A 22,947-nucleotide genomic window follows, 5' to 3' on the forward strand; every position below is an offset into this window, starting at 1 on the left:
ATCTACTATTTAATCTTCTTCTTCTTCTGACTCGGTGTGCTTTATCTTTTCAGACTGATCTGGCTTACAATTTTCGTAAAACCAGACTATCAAAACCACCAAAAATGTTAGGAAAATGAAAGGAGCAGGAATCAGTTTTAGCAGCCATCTGTTTCAACTCAAAGTGCTGTAAGATGCTGATCTCCTGGAGCAACAAAGGATCCTAAATTCTGGAACATGCAGAGTTGTGGACATGTGGACTTGAGTCACATGACTTGAGTCCTGACTCAGGCTCGAGTCCCAAATTTGAGGACTTGTGACTTGACTCAGCATAATAAAAGATGGCTTGCAACTTAACTTAGACTTTGACAACAGTGACTCGAGACTTGAATTGCACTTGAGCCCTGTGACTCGGCAAGTCTTTATGACCTACCTTCTATTTAATAATAATAAAAAAAAATGTTCTGATTAGTAGGCTGGTTACTGAAGTGTATGATCACACTCGTATGATTAGCACAGCTTTTGGCACTGAGCCAGAGAGGGACTCACTAAGTAAGCGCTTGGTGTTTTCATCCACATAATGTTTAGGATATTTAATATTTTTGACATTTAAAATGCACATAATTACTATAAACCACTTATAATAATAAGAAGAAGATGAAGAATAAACACTGATGTATATTGAAACAGCAGTAGCCCAAACATACTTTGATTACTTTTTTTTTTTTTTTTCACGTGAAAAAGCTTGTATGTAGCCTCCATATAAGTTCACTCTGTTCTTCCTGTTTATCAGCCACTCACTTTCATGTCTTTCAGAAGAAATAGATGAATTCACGTATTGTATATCTGACAGGTTACTACATGTTAGCGCACATATAGCTCCTAAACTAAGCCATCAACTGTGATCATTATGAACTTATTTAAAACACAAAATACATTTACTTACATGTATTTGTTTATTTGAATAGCTACAGTTTTACTGTGAATAATTTTGCATGCCTCATTTCTTAAACCCTGAATGGTGTGGTGCCAGACATGTTCGGTTTGGCTACTTGTGGCCAAGAGACCTATAACTTGTAAACTCGACATACTAACTCAACCCCTAGGTTTATTACAAGGTTTGTTGAAGGAATAGCCTATATAAGAACATAAAATAATATAGAACTATAAGAAAACACAACCAATCCATCTTTTAAATCCATTCACTGATGGTTTTTTATTTTTTTATTTAACAGTTGTATATGTTATACCTATACTTATATATTTATGTTCCCACTTCATTTCATGTATCTCTTTGCCCAGTAATTAACGTTCTGTATCAAAGTATCAGTTTAGGCTATGTCTATTTCTGTAGACCTACGTCAGTAGGTGGCAATTAATGAGCATCTGTACTACGTATTTGTCACGTATCCTTATTGTCATCGTGTGTTTATGTTGTGATTTCACCATGTTCTCCCTGGACTCAGCCCTCTCGTCACCCTAGTCACGCCCTCCTTGTTTCTTCCTGAGTGTTTCATTGTCTTCACCTGTGTATGTTCTGATTAGTTTGTGTATTTAAGTTCCACCTTGTGTTTAGTTCCCTGTCGGTCTTTGTTGTTGCATATTGTTTCTACGTGTGTGGATATCGCTTTGTGTTCCTGTCTGTTCCTCGTGAAAGTAATTAAAATTAGATTTGTTCCGTACGTTGTATTCTGTCTTCCATCCAGCACCAGCAGCAACCGTGACAGAAAGACCGACCTTATAAAGAGAAGATGAGTTGGGCTGAGGACGCTTTGTGGAGACTGCGGCAGGACGGTCGTGAGTTGGAACGGTATGTGGAGGAATTCATCGAACTCTCCCACCAGGTAGGCTGGCACGAAACTTCTCTTGGCGCTGTGTTTGTTTTGGGGCTGGATGATGAGACAATACGCTGCGAGCTTCCCACTTGTAGTTTCCCCTTGATCGAGCTAATCAATCTGATTCTCTATTTAAACGGATCTGATTTTGAAGTAGAAGAAGTTCAGAGTCCGATTAGGTCTCATCCTCCAGTCTCCTCCCAGACACAGCGCAACGCGCCCGCCTGCCCTGAGCCGAGAACCTCCACATACCGTGTCAACGGCTCGAACCGTCAGCCCAGTCCCAAATCCCCAGTCATCCTCCAGAGCTCCACCGCTGTCCTCAGCCCGATGCGGCCGGCCTCATCCCGCGCTCTAATCCGCCGGCCACCGCCCAGAGCCCTGTCCTCGGGCCGCCACGCCAGCGTCTGCTCGCAAGATGGCCGCCACGCCAGCGTCTGCTCGCAAGATGGCCGCCACGCCAGCGTCTGCTCGCAAGATGGCCGCCACGCCAGCGCCTGCTCGCAAGATGGCCGCCACGCCAGCGCCTGCTCGCAAGATGGCCGCCACGCCAGCGCCTGCTCGCAAGATGGCCGCCACGCCAGCGTCTGCTCGCAAGATGGCCGCCACGCCAGCGTCTGCTCGCAAGATGGCCGCCACGCCAGCGTCTGCTCGCAAGATGGCCGCCACGCCAGCGTCTGCTCGCAAGATGGCCGCCACGCCAGCGTCTGCTCGCAAGATGGCCGCCACGCCAGAGCCTGCTCGCAAGATGGCCGCCACGCCAGAATCTGCACGTAAGATGGCCTCCGTTCCTGAGCCCCGGCCAAGATGGCCTCCGTTCCTGAGCCCCAAGCCAAGATGGCCCCCAAGCCTGAGTCCCCAGTCATGATTGCTGAAATGAACATTATGGACAGGGCAATCCCACTGGAGTTCACTGCTCCTATTATCTCCCCTAATTCTCCTAAGCCTCCGCTGGTTCCGTCCAGCCTTCCTGAGCCTCCGCTGGTTCCGTCCAGCCTTCCTGAGCCTCCGCTGGTTCCGTCCAGCCTTTCTGAGCCTCCGCTGGTTCCGCCCAGCCTTCCTGAGCCTCCGCTGGTTCCGTCCAGCCTTCCTGAGCATCCGCTGGTTCCGTCCAGCCTTCCTGAGCCTCCGCTGGTTCCGTCCAGCCTTCCTGATCCTCCGCTGGTTCCGCCCAGCCTTCTTAACCCTCCGCTGGTTCCGCCCAGCCTTCCTGAGTCAAGTCAAGTTGTAGCTGTTTTCCCGAGTCAAGTCAAGTTGCAGCTACTGAATCAAGTCAAATTGCAGCTGCGTTTCCCGAGGCAAGTCAAGTTCCTGAGTCACGTCAAGTTGCAGCTGCAGCTACTGAGCCAAGTCAAGCCACGGCTGTGGTTCCTGAGTCAAGTCACGTCACGGCTGAGTCAAGTCACGTCACGGCTACATCTCCTGAGTCAAATCAAGTTCCTGGTGCTTCTCATAAGCCAAGACAAAGTCCAGCTCGCCCTCCAGAGCCGGAGCTCTGCCCAGCTCGCCCTCCAGAGCCGGAGCTCTGCCCAGCTCGCCCTCCAGAGCCGGAGCTCTGCCCAGCTCGCCCTCCAGAGCCGGAGCTCTGCCCAGCTCGCCCTCCAGAGCCGGAGCTCTGCCCAGCTCGCCCTCCAGAGCCGGAGCTCTGCCCAGCTCGCCCTCCAGAGCCGGAGCTCTGCCCAGCTCGCCCTCCAGAGCCGGAGCTCTGCCCAGCTCGCCCTCCAGAGCCGGAGCTCTGCCCAGCTCGCCCTCCAGAGCCGGAGCTCTGCCCAGCTCGCCCTCCTGAGCCGGCTCCTCCCTCAGCGCGCCCTCCTGAGCCGGCTCCTCCCTCAGCGCGCCCTCCTGAGCCGGCTCCTCCCTCAGCGCGCCCTCCTGAGCCGGCTCCTCCCTCAGCGCGCCCTCCTGAGCCGGCTCCTCCTTCAGCGCGCCCTCCTGAGCCGGCACCTCATCCAGCGCTCCCTACGGCTGGCAGTACAGTAAATTCCCCCAAGAAAATTTTGGGGGGGGGCTACCCGCCATGGCCACCTGAACTGTCTGTCCGGCCATGGCCTCCTGAACTCCCTGATCCGCCATGGCCACCTGAACTGTTTACCCGGCCATGGCCTCCTGAACTCCCTGATCCACCATGGCCAACTGAACTGTTTACCCGGCCATGGCCTCCTGAGCCCCCAGATCCGCCATGGCCACCTGAACTGTTTACCCGGCCATGGCCTCCTGAGCCCCCAGATTCACCATGGCCTCCTGAACTCCCTAAACCACCATGGCCTCCTGAACTCCCTGATCCACCATGGCCTCCTGAACTCCCTGATCCGCCCTGGAGGTACGCCCCTAAGTACCCGGTGTCTGTCCAGCACGGACCTCCAGGGCGCCCACCCCCCCACCCCAGTGTATGTGTTACGGCGCGAGTCGCGCCTTGTGAGAGGGGGGGGTAATGTCACGTATCCTTATTGTCATCGTGTGTTTATGTTGTGATTTCACCATGTTCTCCCTGGACTCAGCCCTCTCGTCACCCTAGTCACGCCCTCCTTGTTTCTTCCTGAGTGTTTCATTGTCTTCACCTGTGTATGTTCTGATTAGTTTGTGTATTTAAGTTCCACCTTGTGTTTAGTTCCCTGTCGGTCTTTGTTGTTGCATATTGTTTCTACGTGTGTGGATATCGCTCTGTGTTCCTGTCTGTTCCTCGTGAAAGTAATTAAAATTAGATTTGTTCCGTACGTTGTATTCTGTCTTCCATCCAGCACCAGCAGCAACCGTGACAGTATTAGCAAGTTATTAAACAATTGACTGTATTTCTCCTGCCACGTCCTGCTACGTTTCTGTTTCTGTAGGATGGAGACTCAGGATGTGCTGCATCTGTCTCACTGGACAAAGATTGTAAATGTAGAGTATCTCTTCCCTCAAAAGAGAGGCTGAGATCCTATCTGTTAATGGCCTTCCCTTAATGGACCAGAGATTCAGAACTAGACTGTTGCATGTCATTTTTTGTCCATTGTCATAATACTAACATACTTGACCAGATTTGTAATAATTTATTTTTCCTCATTAAAGGCTTTTATCTAAATATATTGTTGTTTTTTTAGTTTGCTTGTTTTTGATAACTTTTAAACCTTTAAAGACAGACATGTTGTGAGTTTTGAGCTTATTAAAGGTGGTATTAGCTTTTGTTGAAAGTACTTGTTCACATTACTTAAACTTATTTGTAAAATAATTGTTTTTAAGGTTTTATTTATTTATTTATTTTTTAATTACCCATGACTATGACCAGAAAACTCCACCTATCAGAGCGTAGTGTTGAGCAGATCACCAAAAGAGTTTTGTTTGTTTGTTTGTTTGTTTGTTTGTTTTTATTTATTTAGTAATCTCGTAGTTTACTTCATAGCCAGATGACTTTGTTAATGCCATCCAATCAGGTTGCTCTCCAATATACACATGTGAAACAAACTTTGTGTGTACTACAGACACCAACAAATGTATTACTTAGTTACTTATCAGAAGTTTGTTAAGAATGCTAGGTCATTATATTTTTCTAATCTTATCTCTAGCAATGCTGGCAGACCTAAAATTTTATTTGGCACTATTAAAAGGGTTTTAAATCCTGTTACAGTTTCACTTCCCGGTGCATCTTCTTTAACTTTAATTTAAATCTAAAATTAATTTTTAAAAGTTTTTTTATTACTAAGATCCAAAATATACACTCTGGGAATGTCTCTTCTAATGATTATTGCAATTCTGCTGCATTATCTAGTTTTGAGCCTGCATCTATTCCTTGTCTAATGTACATTATTTGTCTTATGAAACCTGCATCTTGCTCCCTTCCTTTCTTAAATGTGGAAGTGTTAGATACCATTGGTCCATATATTTGGTTTATTATTAATCATAGTCTTAATAATTAATTTTACTTTAAAAGCCTACCCTTGACTCACAGGTTTTAGCCAATTACCGGCCTATATCAAAACTTCCTTTCCTTTCAAAGGTATTGGAGAAGGTAGTTTTTCGTCAGCTTTCTTCCTTCTTAAAGAATAGTGACATATTGGACAACTTTCAGTCTGGGTTCAGAGCTCAGTATAGTACAGAATCTGCTCTTTTGAAAGGGTTAAACGATTTGCTGTTGGCTGTCAACTCTGGGAAATGTGGGGTTTTGGTCCTTCTGGACCTAAGCTTGGCCTTAAACACTATCGACCATTCTGTTTTACTGATTAGAGGAGTATGTTGGAATTAGGGAAACAGCATTAAGCTGGTTCTCATCCTATCTTAAGGGGGGGATCTTTTTTCTGTAGCTATTGAGAACTTTACTTCTGTCAAAGCAGCTTGTACATGTGGGGTACCACAGGGTTCTGTTTTAGGCCCTGTTTTGTTCTCCCTTTATCTTCTTCCTTTAGCTAAGATTTTTCGTAAGTATTAGATCTCATACCATCTTTATGCAGATGATATACAGCTTTATCATCCAGTGAAACCTGATGACAATATGTCTCTCCAGTCTCTGATTGATTGTGTGAGTGAAGTTAAAACCAGAACAGATTTTTTTTTTTTTACAGATAAATGATTTTAAGATTGAAGTGTTGGTCTTTGGATGGCCTGAATGTGCTTTCATCCTTTCTAAAACTTTGTGTCTTATAACTAAAGCTGGAATTTGGGTTTAGGTGGGCTTAGGATGATTGCTAAAATAAATTATTTTCTTTCTTAAGGATCTGGAGACTGTTATTCAAGCATTTATTTCAACAAGATTGCATTATTGTAATTTATTGTATTTAGGAATTACTCAGTCTTCTTTATCTCGTCTCCAGATGGTTCAAAACGCTGTGGCCAGACTTTTAACAGGCACCAAAAAGAGAGAAAGCATTACTCCAGTTTTGATTAGTTTGCATTGGCTTCCTGTCAAGTTTAGAATTCAGTTTAAGGTCCTGCTGTTTCTGTAAAAATCTATGGCAGGTTTGGCACCATCTTACCTGTAACAGGCCTTTAAAGTCATCAGATTCTTTATTGTTGTCTGTATCTATTACGTGCTTGAAACTTTTCGGTGGCAGCACCTAAGCTGTGGAATAATTTACCATTGTATGTAAGATCAGCCTCCTCTTTTTAGGTTTTTAAATCATTACTTAAGACTTATCTTTTTAAAATGGCTTGTGGTCTCGAGTAAATGCTGTCAAATATTTTATTATGTGTGATGGTATCTTTGTCATAAATTTGAGATTTGTTTTTATATGGTTAGTTTTTTCATGTATTTATTTAAACTTTTATACAGCACTTTGGTCAACCCTGTCGTTATGTGCTATATAAATCAATAAAACTAAACTAAACTAAACTAAACTTGAAACTGCATAAGTCCATGCCAGATTGTTATTCTGGGACATGCATTTGCCTGGATTTGTAGTATGTTTTCATTTATTTTATTTATTTATTTTTTTAACTCAAACTTAGTCAAAATCCTTCCCAAATATGCAGGAGATGCATGGCAGGTGGTCCGTGGGCAGGCAGAGAAACCTATGTAATGTCTTCTGACTCAGAAAATTACAAATAGAAAGCAAAAGTGTAGCTGTAGACTTGGCTAGAATTGTGATATACTGGTGTATAGAGTTTTTGCACAGTGTCTGTTTATTAAAAAAAAAGAAACATTTGTGCATCAGATAAACATTTTACATTTAACAAAGCAAAGCAGGCATGGTGACTGGAATGAGGGGAAAAGGTGTTAAAAAGAATTAGCCTATGTTCTATGATATATCCCATCATCTATCCCTTCATTATCATGTATCTAAAAAAAAAATGTCATTTCAAGTATTCTGCTACTTCTCAAGCCTGTTTTCAAGCCTGTCTATGTAGAACTGTTTGAAACTGTTTGATCTTGCTATACGTGTGAATTGGACTGTCCTCTCTACTCAAGCCTTTTATTAAGGCATCGTTTTCACCTAACTTAATAAATGTACTATTTTTTCCAGTAGACATTTGTTGATGAGTATAGACATTTTCTGAAGTCTAGAAACAACAATCATTCTGACAAAACCGCTCGGAGTCTAGCCTGAGTCATGTACCAATTTCATTCCGCCTCTCTCAGATGAACCACACACCTTCATTTCTTGACACTGGCAACATGATTCACTCTTTTCATCCATTATTTATCTCAGTTTATCATTCTTTTCTACACTCCTGTAAAGATTTTAAGCACAAAACACACCAGTTCCCCCAATATTCAACAAAGTATCCAAAATGAAATTTCTATTAGGATGGTGTTAGGGTCAAACTAATATGACATCTCCAAAAATTACCATCAGGGTTAAAATAGATAAGGTGTTGGAATCAGGCTATACATATATATATATGAAGAGTTCAGATGCAAAAGCCTCTAAATCCATTTGACATTTTTTTTTTATTTTCTTTTTTTTAATTCGGATTTCTTTCTGGCTACTTTGTGTAGGTTTCTATGTAAGTCCTGGTACTTCTGATTGGGCTGAGTTTGAAGTAAAAGTATTTAATGGACATATACTGTGTGTCAGGAGCATTCACTCAGTATCATTATCTCATTTTTGACTGAGATGGCTTTTAGCTGGTTTTGCATCTGAACTCTTCATATAAAATAACACCAGGATTATGACCTCTCCGAAAAGAGGGCCTAACCCACCCTATATGCTTTTTCTTACCCCTTGAACCTATTATTAAAAAATGCTTATTCAAAGTTGACCTCTTCTGTCTTTTTACATTGTACAGTAATGTTAATAAATTGTGTTCATGATGCATGAGACTGACAAAGGCCTCTGTCACACTTCTTTGTTTTGAAACAAAGGCTTAACCTGAATATAGACCTCAGTGAGAAAGTGATGTGCATGTAAATGTGGTCACTGTAATGTACAGCCAAAAGAATTTGTCCTTTTTGAATCCGGGGAAGTCTTCTCCTGTGGGGGGGAAAAAAGGAGAAGAAGAAGAAAAGCGTGTTCTAGATTATATATATATATATTTTTTTTTCCTATTCTTGTACTTGTTTTACTGTGCACCTTTCATCCTGTTTTCTTACCTTTTGACAGGTTGTGCTATGTATGGACATCATTAATGACTACCTGTCAGAAGTAATTAGAAAATATTGTGGCAAAATAAATAAATAAATAAATAAAGAGCTCTAGGTGAAACTTTTCCTTCTTTCCTGACTTTTCTGTCTAAAGCTAAGCCATCTTAGTGCCACATAGTGCATTCAGAAAGTATTTATTTATTTATTTACACACATATTGTCATGTTGCTAAAAATGCTTTTAAATATTTTATACACTCTATACCCTATTATGACAAAAACTAGATTTGATAGCTAAAATGTATTTTAAAACAAACAAACAAAAAAAAAAAAAAACCTGAAATATCACATGGACAAATATTTGTTGAAGCACTTTTGCTAGCGATTACAGCATTAAGTCTTTTGGGTATAATGCGACAAGCTTTGCGCACTTGGATTTTGGGATTTTCTGTCATTCATCTCTGCAGAGCCTCTCAAGCTCTGTCAGATGGTTGAGGCCTTTCAGCGGACAGCCATTTTCAAGTTTTCATTAAGAATATCCCTTCATGATGCTGTGTTGATGTAGTGGTTGTCCTTCTGCAAGTTTCTCTCCAATCTACACACAACCAGGAGCTCAACCAGAGTGGCCATTAGGTTTTTGGTCGCCTCTTTTCCTCGATTGCTCAGTTTGGACAGGCACCAGCACTAGAAAGACTACTGGCTGTTCCAAACTTCTTACATTTAAGACGTTGCTGTGCTCTTGGGAACTTTCAATGCAGCAGCAGGTTTTGAAGCCTTATCATCCCATGTTTATCAGCTCAACCACAGGTCCCTCTGTAGGCAGCAGGGTGGCAGAGGCCAGTTCTTCTACTGAGAACTTGAGCACATTGATATCTGTTCTGTCCTTCATCTCCTTGACTGCCAGAGATGGTTTTCAGAGACTGGCCAGAAGCTATTAGATAAATGAGGTGCATCCTTACATAACTCAATAGCAATAACATGTCCATGCCACCCAGTGTGGATCTGGTGGAAAGGGAATTACTTCTAGGTACCTTATGGCAAGATCCACTATTAACAAGATGTGTCCATGCAAGATGTGGTGCCATCTGTTGACACACCACACATTATTCAGCCCACCACTGAGGTCCATGCCTTTGAGGGACTGATCAGTTCAACTGCTACCCTATGTCATAGTGGCTGCCTCACCAACTTGTGTGTTCCCTCCAGCATCTATCACTCTTGATGTGCTGTCCAGATGAAAGCAGCTTTGCTCCCAGACGTGCTAAGTCTAAATGGTCACCAACAGCTTCTGGTCAAGGGCTTCTACCAGAGGTGAGACTTTCAAGTCACAAGCAAGTTCTCAAAGAGTTCAATTTAATGAGATAATTGACTAATTACATGTTGATTGTGTATTAGTGATGAACACCTGCTGTTATTGAGAATTACAGAGGATCAGATGTTGATGTTTTTACTGGTTAAAATGATGCCACCATCATGGAGTTCAGTGTTTGATTTTAAGGGCTCTAAATTCTTGGCTTCCTGTGTTTGATCTCTTTCTGTAGGAATGCATGTGATGTTGTAAATCAGTTAAGTCAGTGCTCTACACTGAGGTATGAGTTTATATATATATATATATATATATATATATGGTGAGATAGTCATCATGAACTGGCTGGACTAGAATAATATATATATATATACATATGTATATATATATATATATGTATTTTTTTTATATATATATTCTAATCCAGCCAGCTCATGATGTCATCATATATAAAATATATGTGTGTGTGTGTGTGTGTGTTTGGGTTTGCATAACCAACCCTGTGAAACTAGAGCATGCAAACAAAGTGTTGCTCTAATAGTTATAGTGAATGAATTTTAAAGGGGTCATCGGATGCCCATTTTCCACAAGTTGATATGATTTTTTAGGGTCTTAATGAAAAGTCTATAATATACTTTGGTTAAAAATTCTCAATGGTTGTGTAAAACAACACCCTTTTTACCTTGTCAAAATCAGCTCTGCAAAAATCATCCCATTCTGAGGGATTGTTCCTTTAAATGCAAATGAGCTCTGCTCGCCCCGCCCCTCTCTTCTCTCTGTGGAGTGACGTGCTGCTCTGAGAGATTGTTTACTTTAGCCACATTTAGCGCAAAACTTGCTAACTAGCACGTTATTAGGAAAGGCGATTGCAGAGATTCATACAAAAAAAAAAAACCTTATACTGCTGTAGGTGAAGCTGGATCACGAATGATTTGCACAAACATAGACTCAGATGTCGGGAGTAAATGACAACCACTACGTTCATTATTACTAACAGCAACCTCAATCGCTCAATCAGAGATATTATTGTCTAACTTACATCCCAGCTCCAGCATCAAAACATGGAGGTTGGACTGTTACAACTGATCTGAGGTAAGACGCTCATGTCAATCAACTATTGTGGGAGCGGCCTCTGTGGGTGTGATGCCACAATGACAGGCATCTGAGAACGGCTCGATTTGAAAAAGGGGATATTATTTTTACAGATTAATTAAAAACCACTGCATGGATTTGTATCATTATAGGGTAGATTTGTACATACACTGCCAACACACATTAATGTTCAAACAACATATAAAAGTGAACTTTGCATCTGATAACCCCTTTAAAACTACATAATGCATATAAAAAAAAAAATTGAACTCCAGTACTACTGTAACGAAGCGGAGCTGAGGCAGGATGAGGTGAGGATCTAAGTGCAGGAGTTTATTGAAAGTCCAAGGAAAAAACAACAAGTAATCCAAAACGGGTGACACTGAGAAACCCGACCAGAACCGGAAGCAACCATTACAGACATTAACAACTGACAAAATACAGGGGAAAGACAAGGACTATTTATACACAGGGCAGAGGTAATGATCTAATTGGTAACCAGGGTAACTAATGAGGGAGTGGGTGTGGTTCAATGAACATCCATGGCAACAAACAAGAGAACAGAGAGGCAGGGAAACAGTGAACAATAAGACACAAAAACTACAAAATAAGTGTCCTTAAACACGGATACAAAAAACGAAGACCAGGATCATGACATAAGCCCCCCTCCAAGGAGCGGCTTGACTGGACTCAGAAACCCGACTTGACTCAGGAAACACAGCTGCAACTTGACTTGGCTCGGAAACTTGACTGGACTTTACCAGAACAGCAGTTGTGACGTGACTTGAATTTGCAGGAACAGCAGCTGGTGCAGGCTCAGGAGAAGCAGACATGAAGTTAACAGGCTGTGGCTTGGCTGACGTGGTGTAAGCTGGTTCTTGAGCAGCAGACTTACGGTAGGCTGGTTCTGGCATGGCCATCCTGTGTGCAGGCTCTGGCGTGGCGGCCATCTTTGCGACAGGCTCCGGCATGGCGGCCATCTTGTCCAGCGGGTCTGGGCTGGCGACCATGTTGTGAATTGCCCTCTCAACCTCCTCCACAGTAAAAGGGGACTCACAAAACAGCAAAACAAAGTCTATATACTGTGCCAAGGTCCAGCTGGGGTCCTCATCAGGTAAGGTTAAACTAATTTCTGGATCGAGTCCACTCCAGAAACAGTCCTTTATTTTAGTGTCATCTCCAGGCACAAGATGGCTATATAAAAGGAACTCCTCCACATAATATTCGATAGGTCGGCCGTTTTGAAAAACTGAGCAAAGGGTACTCAGAGGGTCGCACAAAACTCCTACTAGATCCATTTGGTGGTCAGTTGTTCTGTAACGAAGCGGAGCTGAGGCAGGATGAGGTGAGGATCTAAGTGCAGGAGTTTATTGAAAGTCCAAGGAAAAAACAACAAGTAATCCAAAACGGGTGACACTGAGAAACCCGACCAGAACCGGAAGCAACCATTACAGACATTAACAACTGACAAAATACAGGGGAAAGACAAGGACTATTTATACACAGGGCAGAGGTAATGATCTAATTGGTAACCAGGGTAACTAATGAGGGAGTGGGTGTGGTTCAATGAACATCCATGGCGACAAACAAGAGAACAGAGAGGCAGGGAAACAGTGAACAATAAGACACAAAAACTACAAAATAAGTGTCCTTAAACACGGATACAAAAAACGAAGACCAGGATCATGACAACTACACACGCAGACATTAATAATCAGCATATGAATCTCAACAATGGTGACAATCAACAAAATGCTTCCTGCTGCAATGCATGCTGGGTAACAACACAGTAAAAACTCCCATCATGCACTACAGTACGAATAATGATTACAGTAAGTGTTAATGTCTAAAAGCCTGGTCCAATACAGTTCTTTTTTTTTTTTTTTTTCAATATTAAAGCATTACAGTGGCATTTTTAATATGATTTTTTTTAGCAGTTCAGTAACAGCTGAATATCTATCAATAAACCAGAGAGTGAGACCACTTCATGATGATAATTCATCATGAGTTATAAGCGGAAAGTATAAGTTAATCTGTTGCTTCAAGGTTTGATTTAGCAACGCACAAATGTTTGCCTTGAAACATCATTGCAATTGCTTAAAAGCAAATTACTTTAAATTAGTAAAAGGGTCAAGAGACCAACTAAAGCAAACCTTGACCACAATTATGCTGGCATTGGGTTTTTTTTGTTTTGTTTTGTTTTTTTTTCAGTTGATTCCATCCAAGGCTGTGGCTGAAGTCGTAGTTCTTGTGTTTCTCTTTTTTTCAGTGATGTTGATTGTTAAGTGCAGTCGTTCATCACTAATGCTCAATCATCATTTAATTAGTCCATTATCTCGTTAAATTTAACTCTTTGAGGACTTGGGATTTGAGACATGGGAGACTCGCTTTGTGACTTGAAAGTTCCACCTCTGGCTTCTACTATCTCTGCCAACATCTTGCGGTTGAACAAGCCAGTGACACTATGATGGGGTTGAAGTACACACATAGAATATGATTGTCGCGATTTAGCTCAAAGGGACATGTATATAAATAATTACAATTAATTATGATTAATTACAATTATTTATATCAGCTGCCAGTAGTAACTGTAGCAGAATTAATTTTCCATCAACTAATCTGTTCGCCCAGCGAACATTCAGTATAATTTTTATATCAACTCTAAGAAATGTTATTTTCTTGGCCACAGAAAACAACTTTCTTAAAGTACCATTGCATTAGAGCATGTAGCTTGAATTGGAATTGTAAAGGGACATTAATTTGCAAGGCAGAATCAGAATCAAAACTCATGTAATCTGTGCACAAGAGTTTTATTAACGAAGGACTAACACATAACTAATCTAAACAAACAAACATGAAATCACTCATACATGGGGGATGGGTCAGTGAGAAGCAGTTAGAGAGAGACAAGGAAATGAACCTATGAAAAGAGTCAGTTAACCACCTGAGTGAAACCATCAGTGCTGTCTACAGCTTATACTAAACCTCTGTTTTGTTTAGTTAAATGTACGATACTTGCATTGCCTTGGTTGTTGAACAAGTGTCCGAATGCAGTCTTGGGTGAAAGTCTTGATGGTTGGAGCAGTGGTGGTTTTGGAATCGTGATCACGTTCTTCCGGGTCTGAAGAGTGATGAACTCCAAAGATGTTCTGACTCGATGGTGACTGGGAGTTTCTTCCCATGTGAAAAGTAAAGAAGAACCAAGAGCTGAGAGGGACCCAGCTGAAGTCCTGTGATCTTTGGAGAATGGAAAGACAAGGCCGCAAGGCCTGGCGCACGCTTAGGAAAGTCCCGAAGAGTTCTAGCTCATCTTCTTAGGTTCTAAAAGAACCACTGACTGACTGAGGCGAGTATGTTATATACGAGCCACAGCTCTGTATGTTGGGCCTGTCAGGCCCGCCGGGCACGCCCTGTGCTGGCTCAGGCTCCCCGTGGGTTCCTCCACACGGGCAGCAATCGGAAGATGTTGCAGATGAAGAAAAGAGTGAAGAGAGGGAGGCAATCAATCGTTTGATGCCTTTAAGCTCTCTGGCTGCGCCTCCAGGAGGTCCACGAACCAATTTTAACTTTCACCTTTGGAGGGAAAGTTTACAACTCTTTGTCTGTGAGCATGGTATTTTGCATATGTAATTTGATTGGGTGTTGATGCAAAAACTACTAAGGATTTTTAAAACACTAACATGTTGCAAAGGTATCAACATATAATATACACCATCATTTAGATCATCAAAATACAAATTTAAAGAGACCAAACATGCCATAGGTAAGTTATACTACACTAGAGATCTATTATAACAAATGCATACAACAGAATACAATGAAAACACAAAATTACAAGGCAGTAATAGTAAAACTATACACAATGACCTGGGCTATGTGTGATAGGAAGGTCAAGGATAGGTTTGTCTGTGAATGAATAGGAAAGAGTCCATTTCTATAGGCATTGTGTCTTTCCTATAGGGAAATGTAGTGTGCTCTGTTTGCATTCCTTAAGGCAATAAAACCTATGATATCAGATGGTCGCCCTGGCAACTGAGCCCTTTTGGGGTGTTAGTTGCTTTGGGGGGTTGGCTCCAAAACTCCAGCATATAGCTGGGTTGTTGGTTTTAAAGATTATTTGTTAAATGTAACAAATAACTGCATGTCTGATTGGTCCAGATGCTACAGGATTTACTGCAACCATCTCCACAAGCAGTCATTTTCTCCAACCAGGGCAGCTGAGCAGTACAAACTACTCTTTCAAAGAGTATTAGTTAAATCGTGGTGACTTGTTGCAAGCAATAGAGCCACTGCGGCTCGCCAGTCAGTAGCCGAGAAACTCAGTTATGACAATAGAACATAAAATCTTACTGAAACCTCAGCCTTTGGGAGATTTGGGTATCTGATTCTCAGAATCTGTAAACCAGATTCTCTGGTTTACATCCATGTTACACTGTTACAAAATACAAGCGATTTATGTCAAAGAGACACCAGCAGATGAAATTAGTGTGACACAGTCCATTGCTGAGCTGAGGTTTTAGTGTCTTATCCACAGGTTAAAGTATGCTGTCTGCACCGGCTGTGTGATACAGACTTCCGAATCAAAAGAAGCATTATCCTTTTGTAAGCCACTAGTTACAGCATGGGCATGAGACATAAGGGAACTGAATATGGATAACTATGGGAATTGAATTAACTATAAAACACTCTGATAAAATAAGACATATAAGCATAATAACAGTATCATCATTTATTCATTATTTATATCTAATATATATAATATTTATTCTAAAATCGCATATAGATTATGATAGTTAAGTTTGGGGAGACAATTTAATACACACTATATTACATTTTAAAATAAATAAATAAATAAATAATAATAATTTGGCATGCTGTCTAAGTAACATTAATTGTTACTTGTCATATGATGATTAAAAATATTCAAAATATACCACAAACACCATTTTACCCCACTTTCCCCTATAACAAGGTACAGTACTATTCTGCATATAGCCATGTTATCACATCATGTTACGCTCATGTCAGTTGAGGCTACAGTGTTCACAGGCTCACTCAAGTGGATAGTGGTGAATTGGAAAAATGTCACCTCATCTGATAAATCTGAAATTCTTCTGAGATATGCAGATGGTCAACAAATTCTCACTCCCAAATCGTCACATATTGACTCTTGGTCAGGACCCTTTGGCGTCACTTTTTGATGCACAGGGTACCCCTTTAGCATAATTTTTGACGTGCAGTGTACTCCATTGCTTTATATAAGCAGCATGTGGGATTTAAAACAGAGGAGGCACACTAATTGTATTGGTCTGGGGATTCTTGCCGATTATTATTATTACACACACAGCAAGATAATACAATTTCACTTACCTGTATAATATTATATATTACGTTGGGTGTCCATCTTAAAGATAATAAATGTGTTTAGAATGAAAATAGGGCTATTATATGATATTAATCATATCATATAATAAACTATAATTTGTTGTTACTACTGTACAGGCATATTAAATTATTATGGGATCTCCTTCAATGTTTTCAGAATCTTTACTTTTTAAAATGATTTTGTTTCTGTATTTAAAAAAAAATTATTATTTTATATTAACATATGTCATTTATATAATGAATGCATGCATGACAGCTCAATCTTTTCCCATCATGTTTGGACTTAATGTTTTCGTAACATTGCCAAATGCATTCTGGTTGTGGTTTGGAAAGTAAGAAATGCACCGGTAAAACTTTAGTGACACTTTTCTAAACCTGTGTTTGGACTATGCAAATAAATTCCACAGGAGGAAAGAAGGGTGGGCCACCATGTGTCCCCCCACTCTAAAGGTACCCTTCCGAAAGACACTCCTTGTTCTGAGTCTCCGGCAGTCTCCAGGGGACGTTAACAGATACACAAAGTTCTGAGTCTCCCATCCAGTGAGACGATAGCAGATCAACCTCAGTTCTGAGTCTGCAGCCTGTCAAGGAAAGGACTTTAACAGAACAACTTTATTCTGAGTCTCCGGCATGTCTAAGAGACACAAACAGAGCACCTCAGTTCTGAGTCTGCGACCCGCAGGTGAGACAACAACAGATACCAAGTCCAAGTCTCCAGCTTTTGAGGCAGCAACAGATATGACCACATTCTGAGCCTCCAGCCTGCGAGGAAAGAGATAATTTACGTTCAGAGTCTTTGTCCAGCGAGACAACAACTGATGCAGCATCCTGAGTCTCCATCCTAGAGAGACAAAGCAGATTGACCAAGTTATGAGTCTCTAGCCCGGAGAGGCAGAAGACACACAGACATTTGCAACAAGGTTAAGTTCAGATGAGCAAACCTTCACTTCGGGTACTTTTGCTTGTGTGTTCCAAGCTAAGGACCTTCTGCACCTACTCCAGGGCCACATCTGTGTGTTCCAGATCTTAGGACCCTCTGGTGCTCCAGGAGATCAGCATCCTACAGCGCTTTATGTTCAAGGCTGTCGAAATGGATTCCTGCTCCTTTTCCCACTGTGCGGCCACCAGCACAACCAGTGGAAGTCGTCGCCACCGCCGGATTGCTCACTCAACCATAGAGAACATAAATATCACTTTTAAAAAAAAAGAATGGCTTTATAAAGCTAAAAATGGCCATAAATGGTAAAAATCACTTTAAACTTGTTGGAAATTTTTAATTTCTGTCACTGCTGTGAACTGACCACACTAAATATGAAGAATATCAAGAACTTTAGGAGTCAGTTGTCCATGGCAGTCCTGCAGCACAACACACTCAGCAAAATACCATCTGATTATGATTATAAATTGTCAAAATATTGACACTGCACATTCCTTGACTAGATACTTAGATACTTCTTCTTTGCTTAGTGATTGTTTGGTACAATTAATTCACTGATCATCATAAAAGCTTTTTTTCTCAATGATAACAAGGACAAGACCGAAATATGAATCATAAATATAATACGTTTTTATTGATTTTTTTTGGGGGGGGGTAGTTATTTGAACACTGTGAATAACTACTACTGTACTAATGTCTGATATTTGATCCATCATGGTGACAGGCTGAAAGCTGATGTCCATTGTTTTTACACAACATAATAATAGTCTACTGGTGTTACACCTTAAGTCATTTTGAATTTGCATTACCTTGACTTGAGATTTTTTTAAAGATGTCATCAGATGCCTATTTCCAACAAGTTGATATTATTCCTTAGGGTCTTAATAAAAAATCTATAATATACTTTGGTTAAAAATTCTCAATGGTACTGTAAAACAATACCATTTTCACCTTGTCAAAATGAGCTCTGTAAAAAATCAACCCATTCTGATGGATTGTTCCTTCAAATGCAAATAAGCTCTGCTCACCCCGCCCCTATCTCTTCTCTCTGTGGAGTGACGAGCCTGTTTACTTTAGCCGCATTTAGCGCGTTTAGCCACGAAACTTGCTAACTAGCACGTTATTAGGAAAGCTGATTGCAGAGATTCATAAAAAAAACCCTTATACTCACTTCTGCTGTAGGTGAAGCTGGATCACGAATGATTTGCATGAACATAGACGCATTTATGTAGATCGGGAGGTGCATTCCCTTTACAAACAAACGTAATCCACTGCACCTTCAGCGCCTCAGATGTCGGGAGTAAACAACGAACACTATGTTCATTATTACATCCAGCAACACAACACCTCAATCACTCAATTGGAGATATTCTTGTCTGACTTACTCAACTATCGTGGGAGTTGCCTCTGTTGGTGTGATGCCACACCGACAGGCATCTGAGATTTAAAAAAGGGGATATTATTTTTACAGATTAATTAAAAAGCACTGCATGGATTTCATCAATATAGGGTAGATTTGTACATACACTGCCAATACACATTAATGTTCAAACAACATGTAAAAGTGAACTATGCATCCGATGACCCCTTTAAAGCATTTTCAGTGTATTATTTCTGTACATATAATATGTGTGAGACAAGTTTGAACAAGATGTAGTTATAGTTCAAGCATCTTTTTTTGCAAAGACAGTGCATCCAAAGTTGAGTTGATACAGCAGGTCATTGATTCACCTGTGGGAGGATGTTCCAAACACTGGAGGTTTAGCTGTGCATGATAAGATGTACCATAAGACAGATGGTTAAAACATGCTAAGGCTCCAGTGAATGATGCAGCTATTCCGGGTTCACACAGCATGATTTGTATTGTGCACACAACAGCAGCTAGATGGTACTCTAGACAGTAATACAGTGTGAGAAGAACAGCAATCCGACGACTGTGAATAAGCCATTGTTTACACCATCCATCAGCTCAAATTGCCTCATACAAAACTAATTTTCATTTGTGAATCACTGTTTATTTTTAGACCTAATTAGTCCACAGAATCGTGGTGATCCCAGTGTTTTAAATCTTGGTTCTTTACTAAGATGTTTAAAATGTGTAAACTGATTTAAATAGATCCCAGTTTTGTTTACTTATGGAGAACTCCTCCTCTGCCAGTTTCTTTCTAACATGAATCCTAACTGCCAGTCTTAGACTCATTAATTAACTCAGCCAGAGTATGATCTGACAGTTTATCAGTGCACCTATAAATAACTTATCTTCTCTGTCAGTAGTCCAGTAGTCTCCAGTATCTGAGTGTGAGCAATGAGAGTTTGAAATACCTGCCTGATGAAGACCTGATGGTTGAAACATTGCAAAAACTTTTATGGAGCAGTTATATCAGTGTGCGGACATAACGTTTGTTTTTTGCTACTGTTTGATTTTTTTGTCCTGCAACTGAACCCTGTTTGGGTTTGTGGCATGTGCACACCTCTTTTGTCTATTTAAGCCACAATATCATCCTTATACATCACCTATTACCTATAAATTATACCTACAGAAAATTTGCCGGTTTATTCTTACTCAAAACAGCAAGATCACCATAGGCACGTCAAACTTGTCAGACACTTTGAATTTGTGCATACAATTAAATTGCATTGGGAGCTGAATATATCTGAAAAGTGGAGAGGAGGAGGGGTCCGGGGGCCCTCCAAATAAATTTTGCGTAGGGCCTCCAAATGTCTAGAACCAGCCCTGTTTTGTATGATCTGCTATTTAGGTTTAGGAGTGGACATTCATAATGATATTTTAATAAAAATTTTTGTATTTTTTAACTTTTATGAGGTTTTCAAGTGCAATGCAAATGCTTGTTTCATAAACCTTAATGAATTCTAAGGCTAAGCCAAGAGACATATGAGAGGGGTATAAGCTATAATACTGTGGAGTGACATATCGGAGTAGCGATCATCGTCAGTGAGCAGCTGGGGGACAACGTAGCTAAGGTCAGCCACATCTCGGATCGCTTCATGTCATTCAAGATCGACACTGGGTCGGTGATCCTAAGGGTGGTCTCCTGCTATGTCCCTCAGATAGGGTGTACCGATGCCAAGAAGAAGAAAAAAATTGTGGCATCAGTTTGACACTCACCTTCGATCAATTAACATTAACAAGCATCTCTTGATTGGCGGTGTCCTCAACGGCCATGTTGGAGGTTTGTGAGATGGGTATGAGCTGGTACATGGTGGACAAGGCTATGGGACGCGAGATAAAGAGGGTAACCAAATTCTCAATTGCACAAAGGCCTCTGATGTTCTGGTCATTGCCAACACCTTTTCAAGAAACGTGACTCCCATCTCGCCACTAACATCAGCGGTGGACGTTTGACCCAGATTCACTATTGGCTTATCCGACAGAACGACTTTAAGTGGCCCTGAGAAGATCAAATGGTGGGGCCTGCCTGCTAAGAGAACACAACTGGCTGCCACACTCCACACTCATATCGACACTATCAACGATGACCAGCCTGTCGAAGAACTCTGGACCAAGATGATTCACGACGTGGTGGGAGAGTGCCTTGGTGTGACTAAGCCGCCCTGACTTACCAACAAACAGTTCTGGTGGTGGACTGACAAAGTTCAAGAAGCCACAAAAGCAAAGAAGGCCAAGTTTAAGTGATGGCGCGTTTCACAAGTGGACAATGACTGACAAGAGTACCAATGACTGAAGTTGATAGCAAAAAAGTCAGTGGCTACCATGAAGGCCCAGCACTATGCTGATCTCTACGCCTGGCTCGAGACGGCAGAAGGAGCCAACCAAACTTGCGAACCCCACCATTTTTACAGTCCTGATTTGGAAAGGCAAAGGTATCAGTGAATGTGCCCGATCCACGTGCCCTGCCATGCCATGCAGATATTCGAGCGCATAATCGATGCCTGACTCCGGAAGATTGTCCCAATCAGTGTGGATTTGTTAGAGGAAGCGGGACGACTGATGCAGTCTATGCCATCAGGCTGTTGCTGGAGAGGCAAAACAGTACACATGGCCTCGAGAAGGCATTTGATCGAGTGCCCTGGGACCTCATTTGGCATTCTGTCTGCTCTCACTGCGCTCTTGAAAAGTATGTAAGCTGGATCCAGCTCCTCTATGCCAACACCACCAGCATTATCCAGTGTCCTGCCGGCCTGTCCAAACCATTCTCAATCACCATCGGAGAGCACCAGGGATCTGCCTTCTCTCTGCTTCTGTTCATCCTTACATGGACACAGCCACAGTGAATATTCAGGTGCCTCAGCCCTGGTCACTTCTATTTGCCAATGATATCTTCCAAGCTGACAAAACCTGTTGTGGACTCGTCTGTCAAGTGCAAGATTGGAGCGAGCAGCTGGACGTACATGGATTGTGCCTGAACATCAGACTGATGGGACAATTATAGTTACAGGGCAGCCACTGAAAAAGGTTACTGAATATACCCCTTGTGTGGTGTTCGGGTCTGTGGGACCCATTTTCACTTCTTGTCTATACACACTTATGTTACATACAGGATGTCCAGGCACTATTAAAATGGTGGAACTTTTAGGTCCTGTGTAACTTCACCACTATTGTCTGGGCCTGCTATTAGTATGTGTGTTTCTGTGTGTGTCTGTGTGATTATGTGTGAGAGAGAGAGTCTGTGAGAGTGTGAGTGTAAGTGTGACTTGTGTACTTCTGCCCCTCTCATTCTGGCACAAGGTTGTAGCGCTTTAATTCATAAATGTGATCTAACAAAGGAAAAGGGAAAATATCAGCCATGCATGCTGTTTATATAGCTTGTAATTGGGATGAAGTAAACATCTGTTGAGTATTTTAACATATATTTTTTTAATTGTGTTGAATTAAAAACCCAAAAATGCAGCAGGTCCAACAGACCCACGAATACTACAAAAATATGACACCATATAAGGGTTAAATATCTTGGTTAGCTTATCACGAGCGACAGCGACTTACTCAACAATGCCCATGCCCAGATCAACGTGGCATGGCTCAAATTCACGTTATATGGTTCTGAGTGCTGGCCAGCCACCATCAAGCATGAGCAGATTCTCCACAGTATGGAGATGAAGATGCTCTGTTGGTCCCTCAGCCTCGCATGACTCAACCGTGTCAGAAATGAACATGGTCAAAGGCACATTCACGTGGTGCCCACAGTCGACAAGATGCGGGAAGCCTGATTCAGCTGGTATGGCCATGTTATCAGAAGCGCAAAAGATACAGTGGCAAAAACGGCCTACCACCTATCACCATCCAGACGACGCTCACACGGTCGGCCAAAGAAGCGGTGGCTTGATTGTCTGCCGGAGGACAGTGAATACCCTGATGGTGCCAAAGGCAAGTGGCAAAAGGCATGCAAACAAGCAGACCCTGCACCAACATAGGATACATGCTAGGGTGAAGAAGATATGAT

Source organism: Labeo rohita, chromosome 10 (genome assembly GCF_022985175.1).
Source record: "Labeo rohita strain BAU-BD-2019 chromosome 10, IGBB_LRoh.1.0, whole genome shotgun sequence".
NCBI classification, from domain to species: domain Eukaryota; kingdom Metazoa; phylum Chordata; class Actinopteri; order Cypriniformes; family Cyprinidae; genus Labeo; species Labeo rohita.